Genomic DNA, 15,791 nt, shown 5'->3' on the forward strand with positions numbered 1-15,791 from the left:
ACACTGGCCTACAGGTTCTTTAAGTTTCCTTTCAATGCACAAATTCTTTTTTCATTCCATTTATTTTGCTTGAACTCTACTGTGTACCTGAAACTGTGTGAGGCAGTGGAGGGACAGAGATGAAAGAGCAATGGTCTAGCTCTTGAGGAGTTGAAGTCTAAACAGCAAAACAGAGATGATATCAGCATCTATTTTTGATACCTAGGAGTAGAAACACTGAACCAGAAATGTCCACAGTGCTGAGAGGCTTGACGATTCCTCCCTGTGGGACGGCGTTCACACTGAACCCCTAAGCACCTAGACCCTGCTGGGGTGACCTGTTAAATTCCTGGTAAGTTGGGTCTTTCCCTTGGAATATATTCTTGGTCATTAGCTCTTGACTTCCTCTTTGTTTTTAGCCTGCCCTAGGAAGCTGTCTTTTCCCCCATTTCTTTTTCATACCCCTACCACCTCAAATTTTTTAATTTAAAAATGATTGATAATTGGTGCTTTATTCTAGAAAGTTTGTGACTTACTTTTCTATTTCATTGGTCTTCTTCCTTTCACCATGTCTTAGCCAGAGTTTTGAAAACTAGTCTTTGGAACTCTGGAAGGGTTTGGTATGTTCTGTGGAATCTCAGTTTTTGGCAGAAGCTTTTTTTACTCAATGTCTTTAATTCACTGATAAATTTTAAAATTAATATGTTTTATCAAAACAACTACCTTCTAACTGATGGATGCCTTACAATCCCAGCGCCAGAGCCTGTGTTTGTATTCGTGATTGGTTTACCTCTAAGGGCATTATGGAATGCTCACTGGCCAAACGTTTCAAAGTTATAAAAGTATAAGAATGGAGGAAAGTGGTGGGAGAATTGGCTCACTGCACAGACTATGATGTTGTAAATGTGAAGAATTAAAAAAGAAGAGAACAACCTATATATAGCACAGTGCTGGTGTTCTGCTTATTATACAAGTACAGGTATATCATTCAGATATTAACTAGGAAAACTCACTAACAATCAATATGCTATAAGGAATTTGCTATCTTAATAATTGGATTAAATACTAACACAAAGATTTTATAAATGCCACAATGTTAAACTTATCTTAAAGAATTTATAGTACTGAAATTTCATGAATATTGTTCCAGGACCATTCATTTCTGGGAAAATTTTGATCCCACAGAAGACTGTTTATCCTAAGCTAGGAAACAAAATCATACAGAGGAGGATATATATTTTTTCTTGTACTGTTATTGTTGAAGTCAAAATATAAAAATGGATTATGTATAGCGCCTGACTTGAGGTTACATCCTTGCATATTAAAGCCTATGTCAGCAATATAGTTCCAGTAAAACAACATTATTTATTGTTTTAAATTTGTGCTATTAATTTGAATTATAATGATTTTGTTAGTATTTTGTCAATTTACTTTTGTTTTTTAGTTGAATAGGAGTTGTGAGCCCATATTTCTTTTACATTCATATAAAATATGTGCATTTAAAAATATATAATAAAATAATGTAAGGCAACAAGGAGAGGAGTCTCTGTGAACACAGCTTTCCCCTTACAAGGAGAACGTACCTTATTCAAGCTGTGGAAACACTGCATTAAGCCATCAAAGTTCTCAGAGTTCAGAAGTTTCAGTCTTTAAATCAACACAGACTGAGAATGAAGGTCTGAAGACACTGAGGCAAAATAAGGACAATGTGTTAAGATTTGAATCATACTTAGAAATACTGCATTTAAAGGAATGTCCATTAGGAGATGGTCCTACTTTTTTTGAGGATTAAAATGGTCCTGTAAAATGTTGGTGACAACATATGTCGGGCCTACTTAATGCTTTTACTTGACAAAATGTTACCAGTTAATCATGTCCCACAGCTGTGAACTCCAGCTTGTCTCGGTGCTCTGCAGCCCGCTGGCATCTGTGATCTGTCTCTGGTGTTCTGGCACTTGTACCACTCAATTCAGAACCTTTGACTTTAGACGGCTGCCTCATCCATACAAGAGATTGCAAATCAATCATCACAAGATGGTAGAGCCCTTTACTGTAATTGGGACCAGTAGTTGGTTGGGTAACAGAAACAAAATAGATTAAAACAAGAATACTTAAGGTATGATACTCCTGTTCCATAATTATTTTTCTCACTTAATACAAATAAATATATGTTAATTAACCAATATTTTGATGTGGAGCCACAGAATTATGGGTGTATCGCTGGGTATATAAGTTACATCCAATTTCAAATTCTTTAAAGTGGAGCAGGAATTTAAAGGCAGTTGCCACCCTGGCTGGTGTGGCTCCATGGATTGAGTGCCGGCCTGCAAACTGAAAGGTCGCCAGTTCAGTTCCTGGTCAGGGCACATACCTGGGTTGCGGGTTGGGTCCCAGGTTGGGGCATGTGAGAGGCTCACACATCAATGTTTCTCTCCCTCTCTTTCTACCTCCCTCCCCCTCTCTCTAAAAATAAATAAACAAAATCTTTAAAAAGGACAATGTTTAAACAAACAAACAAATAAAGACACTTACTGCCACCCTGAGTACAGATTCATTTCAAATTCCTTTATCCACTTTTTAATAGTTGTGTCATGTATATCTATTTCAACAGGATTTTTTTGGCTTAGCTTTATTAAGTTTTTAAATCATTCATTGTCTTTCATAGAAACAGCTCCTTTTATATCTATACTTTATTAGTATATTTAATATCTTAAATATACAATTGTAAAAAAATAACAATCCATAATTGTGGCCCTAGCTGGGTCTCAGTTGGTTGGAGCATCATCCCATACAGCTGCGAGTTCGATCCCCTGTCAAGCCTACAGCAAGCCTCTTGGCAGAGGACCAAACCTCTCAGGTCTCTTTTCTGTTCACAGCATCTTTACATCACAGGTACAAATAATTGCTTGTTCAGTTGAACTGAAACAACTGACAGACTACCAGAAAAAAGAGTAGAAATATATTTAATAAAGTGACCAGATTCTTCTGATCAATTACTAAATATTTATTCTATAGTAAGTATTTTGAAGGATGGATGGTATAAACCTTCAGTCTTAGTCACAATGAAATAAACTATGAGTACTGGGAGTACTGGAGGCAACCAATAGATGTTTCTCTCTCACGTCAATGTCTCTGTCTCTTTCTCTTTCTCTCTGCCTCTTCCTCTCTTTCTAAAACCAATAAACATACCCTTGGGTGAGAATTTTTTACAAACCCATAATTGCTGTAACTAGTACAGTTGGATGAAAGGGCTTTGGGAACCAGCCCAATTGACTCATGTAAACAAACAGATCAGTTGGTGAGCAGGATGAGGGCAGAGTGAAGAGTAGAATCATTAAGCCTAAGTGTTGTGAGCATCAGTCTGCATGTTTTATAGAGAAGAGCATCATCTACTTTGGCAACCTGATTAAATGGAAGTCAGTCAAAAAAATTGCGCACAATATAACTTGTGTGGAAAAAGATTTAAGTACCAAATGGAAGGCCAAAAAAGAGAGGAACTGACTGCCTGTGATTCTAGACCTCTTTAATCCTTGATTAAACAACAAAGGAAACCAAAAATAACTTAAAGTTTTTATTTCCGCATCTTCACTAATTAAAATATTAGTAAATTATTCCAATACAGATGAGATCAGGCACATTCAGGGTAGTATGGCTGTAGACTAATTATTCCAATACAAAGTTGATCAGGATTTATACTTTTCCCTTAAATTTGGAAGAAAATATATATTATATTTGCTCTTATTTTTTCTGAGTTATCAGTAATTCAGATGTCAGATGTTGTTTTTAATTATATGATGTCCTGTTTGTGTAGAGTTAGCACTTCCAGCAAAAGATTTTTCATCCCTGCAGAAAGGGCAACTTCTGCACTCTGACTACACAGGTTTCATTGTGAATGTTTTCTCCTGCTGATAATGTTTTCTCCAATTACCTCTTTTTCTTTACCCATTCTTGGCACCAGTCAAGTATCTTCACCTTATTCTTCCCTCCTGGCTCCAATTATTGCTGTTTTCCCTCCTTATCAGAACTCTTGAGCACTGTGACATTTAAGGATACCCTATCTTGGATCATTCACTGCCCATTTTATGTGTTTATGTCCTGGGTCTCAAAAGCCTACAGCAAGCCTCTTGGCAGAGGACCAAATCTCTCAGGTCTCTTTTCTGTTCACAGCATCTCTACATCACAGGTACAAATAATTGCTTGTTGAGTTGAACTGAAACAACTAACATACTACCAGAAAAAAAAAGTAGAAGTATATTTAATAAAGTGACCAGATTCTTCTGATCAATTACTAAATATTTATTCTGTAGTATTTTGAAGGATGGATGGTATAAACCTTCAGTCTTAGTCACAATGAAATAAACTATTTCCTCAATAGGAGCACAGAGAAGTTAGTCTATTTTAAGGCAGACTTACTGAAATAGAAATTCAGATGGTTCATTTATCTTCCTAGGTTAAGTGCTGAAAAAATTTGCATACTACTACTGCATAAACAAATGTAAGGAAGGCTGTGGCATGCTTCCTTTTATTTGGTTAGAGTAATGCCTGACACATAAAACAAGTTCATTATCATTGTCCTCTTCATCCCCACTGCAACCAAAACAAGAGCATTAGAACATGAGTTGATTGCTTTTACTCAACAGTGAGAATAGTTGAGCTTAGATTTGGGATTCTCAACAATAAAAGCCTAAATAAAATTTTTTTTATATTGAAGAATGTTCTTTACAAGTTCTTCCTCCATCTGTTTCACTTGTTTGCTAAAATTAAAAGGATTTTCCTCTGCTTCCTCTTCTTTCAGAGCAATTTTCTCCTAATAGGAACAGAATGTAATGTAGCCTAATATATCTTCAATGCAAACTCCAGGACTCGATTGAAACTTCTGATAGAAAAACTCATTTCTTCCCCTCTCTCTGTGACTCTAAAGACTTCCTATTTCTTGAGTCACTTTTAAGATTACTCTCTTTTTAATATTTAGGTATTCTGGCTCAAGGTCACAAGGCATGCTAATACACAAGGGAGCCATTTTACATGCTGTTTTCCTTGTTCCATGTGGTAGTAGTAAAACCAGAATGACAATTGTATTTCCTATTTCAGTTCAAATCTATGCATTTTGTTCTTCTGGGTAGGAGGAGTACTTCTGGGGAAAACATTAGCGTTAGCCTTTGGAGCAAGTGTGCCATTGATCTCGTGATAAGATGACTGGAAGAGACTGATATGTTAATATAGAAGACGTGGATTTTCCTTCCTTCGAGTCCCTCTCATGCCACCACTATTGAGAACCCTTCTTTGGTAGGGAGAACTTACTAATGACTTGTGCAATTGGAAGGGGGTACCTACAGGTGAGCACAGAGGATGCTCCCCACTGTAACCAGAAACATAGCTAAGAAGGCTCCCACACACAAGAGAGAAGAGAGAAGAGAGGATCATTTGAAGATAAAAGGAGTGGTTTAAAGGCTTTTAACTTCTTCATCAGACCTCATGGTGCTAACTCACAGGTGCTTAAGCATCTATGGAAGTTGACTTCTGAAATACTTTGATTTATATGAAAAATAAATACTTTGGTTATTTAGATAACCAAAATATATTTTCAGATGTATTTGGTCTTTGGAACACATTTCCTAAAACTCTTGGAATTTCCTATGATAAAAGTGATTGTTTCTTTTGTCATGTAAATGATGACTTTCGGAAAGGCCCTGGGGGGATAAGAGCTGAAGATTGTGTTCAACTGCCAATGGCCAATGATTTAGTCAGTCATGCCTATGTAATGAAGCTTCCGTAAACCCCCAAAAGGACAGGTTTCGGAGAGCTTCCTGGTTGGTAACCACCTGGTAAATGAAGAAGAGTGGGGCACCTGGACAGGGCATGGAAACTCCTCACTCATTCCCCATACCTCGTCCTGTGTATCTCTTCCACCTGGTTTATCCTAAGTTACATCCTTCTATGATAAATTTGTAACCCTGTAAGTGTTAGGGTGGGCGGGGTAGGATAAACCGTAGGGTGGACTACAATCAAAATGGCACCTGGACTACAATCAAAATGGTGCCTGGAAAAGACGGCTGACATCAAACCAGAGAGCCGGAAGGGTGGGCTTTGTCAAAATGGATATCTGCGTAGCAACCAGAGTCCAAGGAAGAAACCACCAATGCTGGATTGCCGCTTTGTTCAAAGGGGACCAATCCCCAGCTCCCATGAAGAGAGCCAAGGAAAATAAACCCTCTCCCCACATTCCCTGCTGGGCACGACTTCCCCAGCCCTACTCTGTGGTCCGGGGAACCTTGCCCGGGTGCACAAACCCCAAAACAGCTCTATACTGCCTAACTTTGTGGCTGATTGGCATTTCTTCCTTGGTGGAGCCTAAGAAAACCTTTCAGTAAGTAAAATATTTCTCTGAGTTCTGTGAGCTCTGTTAGCAAGTTATTCAAACTCAAGGAGGGATCCTGGGAACCTCTGATTTTACATCTAGTCGGTGAGAAATATAGGTAACAACAGGGATTCGAGACTGGCAGCTGAAGTCCAAAGAGGAGGCTGTGGGACCTTCTAACCTATAGCTGGTTAGTCAGAAGCACAGGTAACAACCTGGGCTTTCCACTAGTGCCTGAAGTTGGGGTTAGGGCAGGGACAGTAGGACTGAACCCTTAACCTGTGAAATCTGATGTTATCTCTGGGTAGTGTGGACAAAGAAGGGGCCACACACAAAACCTGGGACAAGCTCAGGGGAGCTTGCATGGCAGTGGCAGCCTTACACACTCAGGCACTAGAAGTAATCACACAGGATGGTCTGAAATTAAAACTTTCTAACTAAAAGTGAGTCATGGCAAGTAGTCCTGTTTTAGTGTAATCAAGTAAAATGGGGCCAGTCCACCTGTCACCTTGATGTATGACCCAGCAGTTAGTGTTGAAGGCAACAGTTTTATATTTACATGCAATTCCCCTTCTATTTTACTACAGACCACATGGCTGCTGCTTCTCTTTCAGCCACCCTGATTTTAAATGCTGACCCAGAGCTTCCTATGTGATCTTATATCTGGCCCCTCCTACAATGCGCTATTTTTGCCAGTTCTCCCATATTTTTTACCTTCTTTTGGCTGCCATTTTTAGTCAGGGCAAGAGTACCCTATGACATAGGAAACTCTGCTTTTCTGCCTTTTGTTCAGGTGCTGTATAAGCTTCCCTTGATATGTCATGAGTCACTGTCATTCTGAAAGTCATGTAGATGTTTTACCTGGCGCAGCTATTAATTTGCCTTTTTTTCTGCAAAGTGTTTTAACCACTATATTATTTACTTCCCCCACATCCCAACCATGGGCTATGGGGAATTTCTCCTAGATTTGGGGGACCCCCACTTTGCACCTTGTTTCACTGGGCTGGCATCTTCATTAACAAAGGTCAATCTTTATCTTAATTGAGCCTATCTATTGTCTTTTTTCATCTACAATAACAGGTCTTTGGAATGTCAGAGTAATCCCCTTTTTTCCAGTCCCCTCAGGATACAATCTCTGACTAGAGCACAAGAACATGGAACTCCTCATTGTTATCCTACTGCCCAAATATTATGTGCTGTAAATGTTAATTCTTAACTATCCTATACCCAGCAATACAAAAGAAGTATTTGTCTCTTCATTTTGATCTTTATCCAATCTCAGATTTCCAGCTTTGCTTTCTCCAGCATCTCTAATCTACCACCAATGGATGTCATGTAACCTTCCTTATGCCTCCTCCTTTGATTGTAATGTGTAAAATAAACTGCAAAACTGCCGTCTTCTTCAGAGCATTTTCTCAGTCCATTGAGATTTTCCTTCCTGGCAATTGTCAGTTTGACCCAAACTTATAAAAATTCTCTACAGGTTTGGATGTTTCTTTTGTCAGCAGTAGATAGTGTCAGACTTAAGTTGAGTTCTTCAACATCCTGCTGGTGTCTCAGAATTGCTTGGTGTTGTGTAGGAAGCCTCGCTATACACACACATACACACTCACTCACTCTCTCTCTGGAATTGGTACCAGAACCTATTTAACTTGGATTAGATACCAAAACTGAGTTAGTGTGCAGAATATTTTTTTGCTGTGACCTTTTGGGATGCATACTTGTGGCAAAGAGGAAAGGAGGTGGGATTTGGGCAGAAAGAGAAGTTAAGCTGAGATGCGGCCTGAGGACAGCCTTGGCTGATGCCCTGCGGAACTTGAGATCTGGAAAAGCTGGTGGTAGTGGTCTTGTGCTGGGCAAAACTGGGCCAGTCCTTTATACTCCCACTATTATCAGCCATTGAATGTAGGCCATCTCACAAAGGTAGGTGAGGCAATTCTCTGCAGCTGGGCAATCCCTGAAGCTTCTCTGCCAACAGTACTCCCAGCTGCTGGGGCAACAAGTCCATACCTGGACTTGGATGCAGCCCATGCCAACCCCAATAGTTAGAAATTAAATGCTATGTTTTATTCCCCTTAGGACTTCTCTTTTGATTCTCAAAGACCTTTTTTTAAAGGTTAGAAGAAAAAAATAGACATTTGTAATCTTTCTTTCTATACTCATGCCACAACAAAAATTTTTTCAAGGTAGTATAAACATCTCTTAAAAAACAGGGAAAAAAAGGTCTATATATGGATGCACTTAAAAAGGCAAAAATTGATCAAAGGTCAGTATTCAAGACAGAATAGAGAAACATGCTTTTTTATAGTCAAAATGATTTGACTTAATTTGACTCCAGATTTGTTTTTTTTTTACTTTGTTTACTTGCTGCTTTTCTATTTCCAAGGCTCTGAGTTGACTTAATTTTCATTCTAAACTATGAAAGAGTCCAGGTTTATATCAGTTTGCCCTGAAGTTTATGATAGAGCTGAGAGTAATGGTAAAATTATCCCCATTCTAGATAAAAATCTAATCTCTCCAAACAAGAACTTCAGATCCTCAGTTTAAAAAGTGTTCCCTAACCCCAGTGCCAGACCTGCCCTGGTTCCTGAGCAGACTCAGAGCAGATTTCAATCCCAGATGTCCTGTGTGGTAGCAAAAAGAAGACATCAGCCAGTTAAATTACATTTAATATTTTCTATTCATACTGAGTACTTGGGGTCTAATAGCAGATCATAAAAGCCCGACTCAGCTGAAATATGAACTACCATTTGTTATTATCAGTGCTGTGTGTCATCATTACCAGCCTCATATTTCAAGAGGACAGCTGGTACTTGCAAGGTCAATGACAGTTTTATCTAAAAACCCTAAAGGAAAGTACCACAGAAATCAAAGATTTGGGACAATCATGTAAAGACTGCCATATGCTAACTCATCCATTCCAAAAACTGGGTGTTAATTTTTGGTACCTAGAATGGAGAAGTCAGAGGAAATTGAAAAGGATGATATAGTAAAAACTATCAACATGAGATGGGACTCCCCAATGTAAGCCAAACATTCCATAAGAATAGTGGCTAAAGAGAACTACACCCAGATAATTGTCACTGCTGAATGCCCACTCCCTGTTGGTGAATTCATTTTGAGAAAGCTTGATGCTACAGAATGATTCGATTATACAGCGGGATAGTAATGATCTCTCAGACTAATGAAAAGAAATCAAGATCAGCTTAGGGGTACCAAGGAATAGATATGAACATGCTGTGTCTGTGTGCTAGGCTTTCAATGACCTTGGTGTTTTTACATTAATGGGAGAGGAATACCAAATTTTCACAGCTTTTTGATTTCCAGAACTAAACAGGAAGCAGAATTATGAAATCTGTGACTGGTGTGTCTCACCTTTTCTCCAGAGGAATAGTAGAATTATTATGAGAAATTATCCAAATCCAGGGCAATTCAGCCCAGATGATGGCAGCATCTGCTTCAAAGTTCTTGATCCTGCCCAGGGATGAAATAAAATGATGCAGACACCTGATGTTCCCAATTATTTCAGCTTTCCATGCTGCCCATCCTACATATTGACCTTCATTGTGAAGTCATGAGTTAAAGCTGTTTGGAGAATACTGTGGGAGGGTAAGAGTGACTAGGCTGGGAAAATGGGGACTATTGCCAGGACCTAGGAAAAACCCATAGTGAACAAAGTTGTAAGCCTTTGAACTTTCTCTTCAGAATATTTTCTTGCCTCTGTACTACTTGGTCTCTCCTTTCAGGCTTCATCAGTATTTGCATTCATTCTTTGGACCCTCATCCTTTTTTGTTTTCAAACCATATGCTCTAGTTTGCTAGAAAATTGGAGGGACACACTCACAAAGGTCTAATTTATTGACAAAAGCAACAGTTTACTCAAAACATTGAATAAGAGGGTTGAAAATGGATTATTCCTCACTCATGTCAGAGAGTCAGCAGTCCCAAACCCACCTGAGCATATTCTGGGATATGGCTACTTTATTCCTGAGATGATGAGTATTTTGGTCACACATTATCACACCAAGATATGGGAGTTTATGGCGGAAAGTAAGTCAGTTCTCCCGGGTATGCACCAGTGGGCAGAATGCCTCTTATTACTGTAAGCTCCTCCCACCTCAGCAATGTCGTCCCCACAGCTCCATTTTACAGCCTCATTTCAAATGACTTTACAGTGAACTTGGATGCCCTGCTTCAGCATCTAACGGAATCTCAGCCCCAGCACATACACCACTCATTTCCAGCGATGGGATAGACACTTATTTGCCAAGTCTCTAAATATTGTAAGTTAAGTTGAATAATCTTTTGTTTTCTTTTTTTTAACCCTTTGTTTTCTATAGTCTCCTCTATACATCCCCGTCCACTGCTGACAGCAATGGCAGAAGTCAGTTCTTACCTGTCTCCTTCCTTGCCCTACCTTGCCCTGCCATCCAACACCTTCTCCAAAACTCTGTAAATCTTAGGATGGCCTGACTTATCCTAGACCCACCACATCATCTGTGAATGAATGACAATGTATGTGTGTGTTTACTGACCACAAATATATGCTCCTCTGTTGTTTTTCTCCTCAGCATTGATCACTGTTTAATACACTGCTTACAAGATTGTTCCACAAGGTATCCGGCCATGTACTATGAATAATAGAGACATTTATTGAAGAAGATACAGGATACAAGAAACAAGGACAATGATGTAGTCCCCTTCAAAGTAGGCACTTTGGAACCTCACACAGTTTTCCCAATTGCCATCAGCTGCCCCATTGTATTCTCCTGAATCTCACTGATGGTCTGAAATCTCTTCCCTCTGAAAAGTGATTTTAGTTTTGGGAAAAGCCAGAAGTCACATAGCGCCAAATTTAGGCTGTAATGGGTTTGAGTCACCTGGGTGATTTGAAGTGTTGCCAAAATCCTCTGCATGAGATATGATGAGTGAGTGGGTGCAATGTCGTGAGGAAGCTGCCAATCACCAGTTGTCCATAGCTGTGGCCTACTGAATCATCCAAATAATTTTCACAAAGAAATGTTTGAGCTTAATGCAAAATTTGATGCAGATTTGTTGCTCTACTTGCTCAGACATTTTGAATGTAACAGTCAACAGCACACATGCTCACCCAGTGGTGTTTACTGTCCCCACTGACTAGTACAGTGAATTTGTTGTTCGTGCATGTGTGTTCCAGCCCACTCTCCTTGGCTGTGAGGTTATATCGATGTCTAGCAAACAACTATTAACATAACATTTGTAACAAACAATTGTTAACATAACAACACTGTTTTTGTTATGTTAACAATGGCTGGACTTTTTCCAGACAGACCTTGTATATTTTACCTATTTATCTATATTATCTATTCCTCTACTAAAATATATTCTAATAGGCCAGTAGTAGTACATAGTAGAATGAATTATTTATATAAATACTGCACTTTCATATGTGCTTTTGTCAGTTATACATATTTAGTTACATTTTCCTATGCTATGCTCAACTTTTCATTGTTTCTATGGTAAGCTTGGTGAACAGAACTTATTAATTTTAATATAATTGCATTTAATTATTTTGTTTTATGATTATTGCTACTTATATATAGTTAAATAATCTCTCTCCTCTTCCAAAGCTATGAAGATATTTTTCTCTGTTATTCTTTAGTATTGTTGTTGCTGTTTTTTCCAACTATAGGTCTCTAATTTTGTGTATGATATGTATGTTATATCAGCAACAACCCTGGTAAGCTCTAGGATTATTTCTAATAATTTATAAGTAGATAGTTTGGCATATCCTTTGTATACAGTCATACCTATTTCTCCCCGTAGATGGACTTGCCGCCTGTGCTGTTGAGGCATGTGAAATCACCACCCTGGCACATAAATCCTAGAATAATTCTGTGAAAGCAGGAGCCTTTTATAATCAAATCCTTTCTCCCCAGTACTCAGAGCATGAAAGTTTTCTGCTGTCTTTGGAACTTTGTTTGCAAACAGCTCGAAGGCCCAAAGGCTTGCCGTTGGCAGCGATGTCGAAGAACACGGTGGGGTTGACCATTGCTGGACGTGGAAAGGTCCGAGGTGGCGGTGGCGTCTGCAAGGCCAGATTATATTTTTATATATCGCTGGACTGGTATGCATTCATTTCCCTGAGTGAAACTGGTCTATAATTTTTTCTTATATTATCCTTTTACATTCTGGTATCAAGCTTTTCCTGATATTATAAAATGAGAATGTTTCCTCTCTTTGTATGTTATGTAGGAGTTTACAGAAGATTAGACTACTTCTTTCTGGAACATTTGTGACAACTCACCAATAACACCATTTGGCCTGATATTTTCTTTGCGGGAAATGTTGGCTATGAATTTTATTTATTTAATATGACTACTTAGGATGTCTATATCTTTTTCTCTTCAGCTTTATTAAGATATAATTGAAATATAACATTGTGTAAGTTTAAGATGTACAATGTGATGGTTTGATAAATGTATATTGCGAAATGATTACCCCAATGAAGTTAGTTAACACATCCATCACCTCACATAGTTATTACAGTTTTCAGTGTGTGAATGAGAACATTTAAGATCTACTTTCTTAGCAATTTGGAAGTGTATATCACAGTATTGTCAACTATAGTTACATACATTATATTCTCAAAACTAACTTATCTTATAACTAAAAGTTTATACCCTTTGACCAACATCTCCCCAGTTCCTACACCTCCAACCCCCTAGAATCCACCATTCTATTTTGTTTCTGTATGTTTGACTTGTTTAGATCCCACATATATGTAAGATTATTGCATATTTTTCTTTCTCTGACCTATTTCATTTAGCATAATACCTTCAAATTCCACTCACATTGTTACAAATGTGGCATTTTCTTCTTTACATAGCTGAATAATATTCCTGTGGGGGGAGTAATATTTTCTCTATCTATTTCTCCATTGATGGACACAAGTTTATTTTCATGTGGTGGCTACTGTGAATAATAGTGCAATGAATGTGGGGATGCAGATATCTCTTCAATGTCCTCTTTTCATTTCATTTGGATTTATACCCAGAAGAAGGATTGCTGGATTATACAATAGTGTTATGCTTAATTTTTTGAAGAATCTTCATGCTCTTTTTCATAGTGACTGTAAAATATGCATTCTCGCCAACAACGTATCAGTATAAAGTTCCCTATTCTCCACATCTTTGCCAATACTTACCTCTTGTCTTTTTTTATAATAGTTATTCTAACAGGTGTGAGATGATATCTTATTGTAGTTTTGATTTGTATTTTCTTGATAATTAGTTGAGCACTTTTTCATGTATCTGTTGGCCATTCCTATGTCTTCTTTGGAAAATTCCCTGTTCAGGTTCTCTACCCATTTTTAAAAATTGTATTATTTGTTTTCTTGCTATTGAGTTATATGAGTTTTCATATTTTTTGGATATTAGCTCCTTATCAAATATATAATTTGCAAACACTTTCTCCCATTCAGCAGGTTGCCTTTTCACTCAGCTGATGGTTTCCTTTGCTGTACAAAAAAAAAGCTTCTGCTCTTTAGTTTGATTTAGTCCCACTTGTTTATTCTTGCTTTTGTTGCTTGTGCTTTTGGCATCATATCAAAAAAAATTGCTGACACTAATGTTAAGGAGCTTTTCCCTATGTTTCTTCTATGAATTTTATGACTTTGGGCCTTATATTTAAATTTTTAATCCATGTTGAGTTAGTTTCTGTATATGGTGTAAGATAGGAGTCCAGTTTCATTCTTTTGCATGTGAAAATCCAGTTTTCTCAATACCATTTATTGATGACTTTCCCCATTGAATAATCTTGACTCTCCTATGAAATGTTAGTTGACCATATGTGTGTGGGTTTATTTCTGGGCTCTTTGTTCCATTGATCTGTGTGTCTTTTTTTAGGTGCATACCATGTTATTTTTATTACTGTAGACTTGTAATATACTTTGAAATCAGAAAATATAAAGTCTTCAGCTTTTTTCTTTTTTTTAAAAAAATATTTATATTTATTTATCTTTAGAGGAGAAGGAGAGAGGGAGAGAAACATCAATGTATGGTTGCCTCTAGTGCATCCCCTGCTGGGAACTAGCCTGCAGGGAACTGGCTTGCAACCCAGGCATGTGCCCTGACTGGGAATTGAACCGCGATCCTCTGGTTCGCAGACCTGCGCTCAATCCACTGAGCTACACCAGCCAGGTCTTTTTTCTTAAGGTTTTTTTTTTTTGGTTACCACAAAAAGACTTGGAGTCTTTTTTTTTTTTTCTGTAAGAATTTAAGACTGAGGTCCCAGCTGGTGTAGCTCAGTGGATTGAGCACAGGGTTGTGAATCAAAGCACCACTGGTTTGATTCCCAGTCAGAGCACATGACCAGGTTGCAGGCCAGGTCCCCAGTATGGGGTGTGCTAGAGGCAACCATACGCATTGATGTTTCACTTCCTTTCTTTCTCCCTCCCTTCCCTATCTCTCTAAAATAAATAAATAAAATCTTTTAAAAAAAGAATTTAAGATTGTTTATTCTGTTTATGTAAAAAATGCTATTGGAGTTTGATAAGGATTGCATTAACTATATAGATGGCTTTGAATAGTTTGAAAATTTTCACAATATTAATTCTTCCAACCCATGAATATAAGATATCTATTTATTTGTGTGTTCTTCTGTGGGGGCGACTTTGCCTGCAAGTCCCCCCGTCTGCCATGGATGAAAGTAAACACTACCAAGACAGGATCTGCTGGGGAGGAAAGGTGGCCAATCCCTCAAAGGGGAAGGGCCAGGAGCCCCTTCCTCCAGGGGCTTTTATTGGGTTGTAGTACACAGGAATACAGGGTGGCAAGGATCAAACAGTAGATAATATTTCAAAGAAATCTGAGGGCTTAGTCTGAGTCAGTGTCTGTCAGGAAAGGAGGCTGCAGAAACTTTGGGAGACATACGCATTTCCTGCTTGGACCCCTATTATATGAATGAAAGCACTCTTAGCAAAGAAGGTTTCACAGGACTTTTAGGAATTCTTTCTTATGCCTGATTACCCCGGGGGACCCGCCATTCCCAGCACAAGGCTGCACTACCCTCTGTCATTGTTTTCAGGCTTAACTCAGGCTTCATCAAAGCTGAGGGGTGAGGGTCCATCACCCCCTTTCTCCATAGCTCCCCAAGTCCTTCCCTGGGGACTCCAGGTGATCATGCCTGTCTTAGGTGGTTCCCCCCTTGGGGAATCTTACCTGTCATTGGCTAACTGATCAAGCATTGGGGGCCAGTTATGGAAAAAGGAGCAGAAGCTGCACTCCTGCCAGGGAGATAAGCTTTGTCTCCTTAGTGGCTTATAGTTTGAAGGTTGCTCACTCAGCATTAGCCATGGGGGTTTCAGCTCCCGAAACCAGGCAGGGTGGTCCCCAACATTCTTTAATTCATTTAATCACTGTCTTATAATTTTCAGTGTACAGAGCTTTTGCCTCCTTGGCTGTATTTATTCCTA

General features: G+C 38.6%; 1 long non-coding RNA gene across 1 annotated transcript in view; it reads left to right on the forward strand.

The window, feature by feature from the left end:
• Positions 1 to 230: 230 nt before the first annotated feature.
• Positions 231 to 15,791, forward strand: part of LOC128626827 (uncharacterized) — a 97,014-nt gene continuing 81,453 nt past the window's right edge. Inside the window, exon 1 of the long non-coding RNA XR_008390890.1 lies at positions 231 to 331. This is a non-coding gene — a long non-coding RNA (uncharacterized LOC128626827). The remainder of the gene's footprint in view (positions 332 to 15,791) is intronic.

The sequence above is a fragment of the Artibeus jamaicensis genome, unplaced genomic scaffold (genome assembly GCF_021234435.1).
Source record: "Artibeus jamaicensis isolate MK-2021 breed Jamaican fruit bat unplaced genomic scaffold, CSHL_Jam_final contig_233, whole genome shotgun sequence".
NCBI lineage: Eukaryota > Metazoa > Chordata > Mammalia > Chiroptera > Phyllostomidae > Artibeus > Artibeus jamaicensis.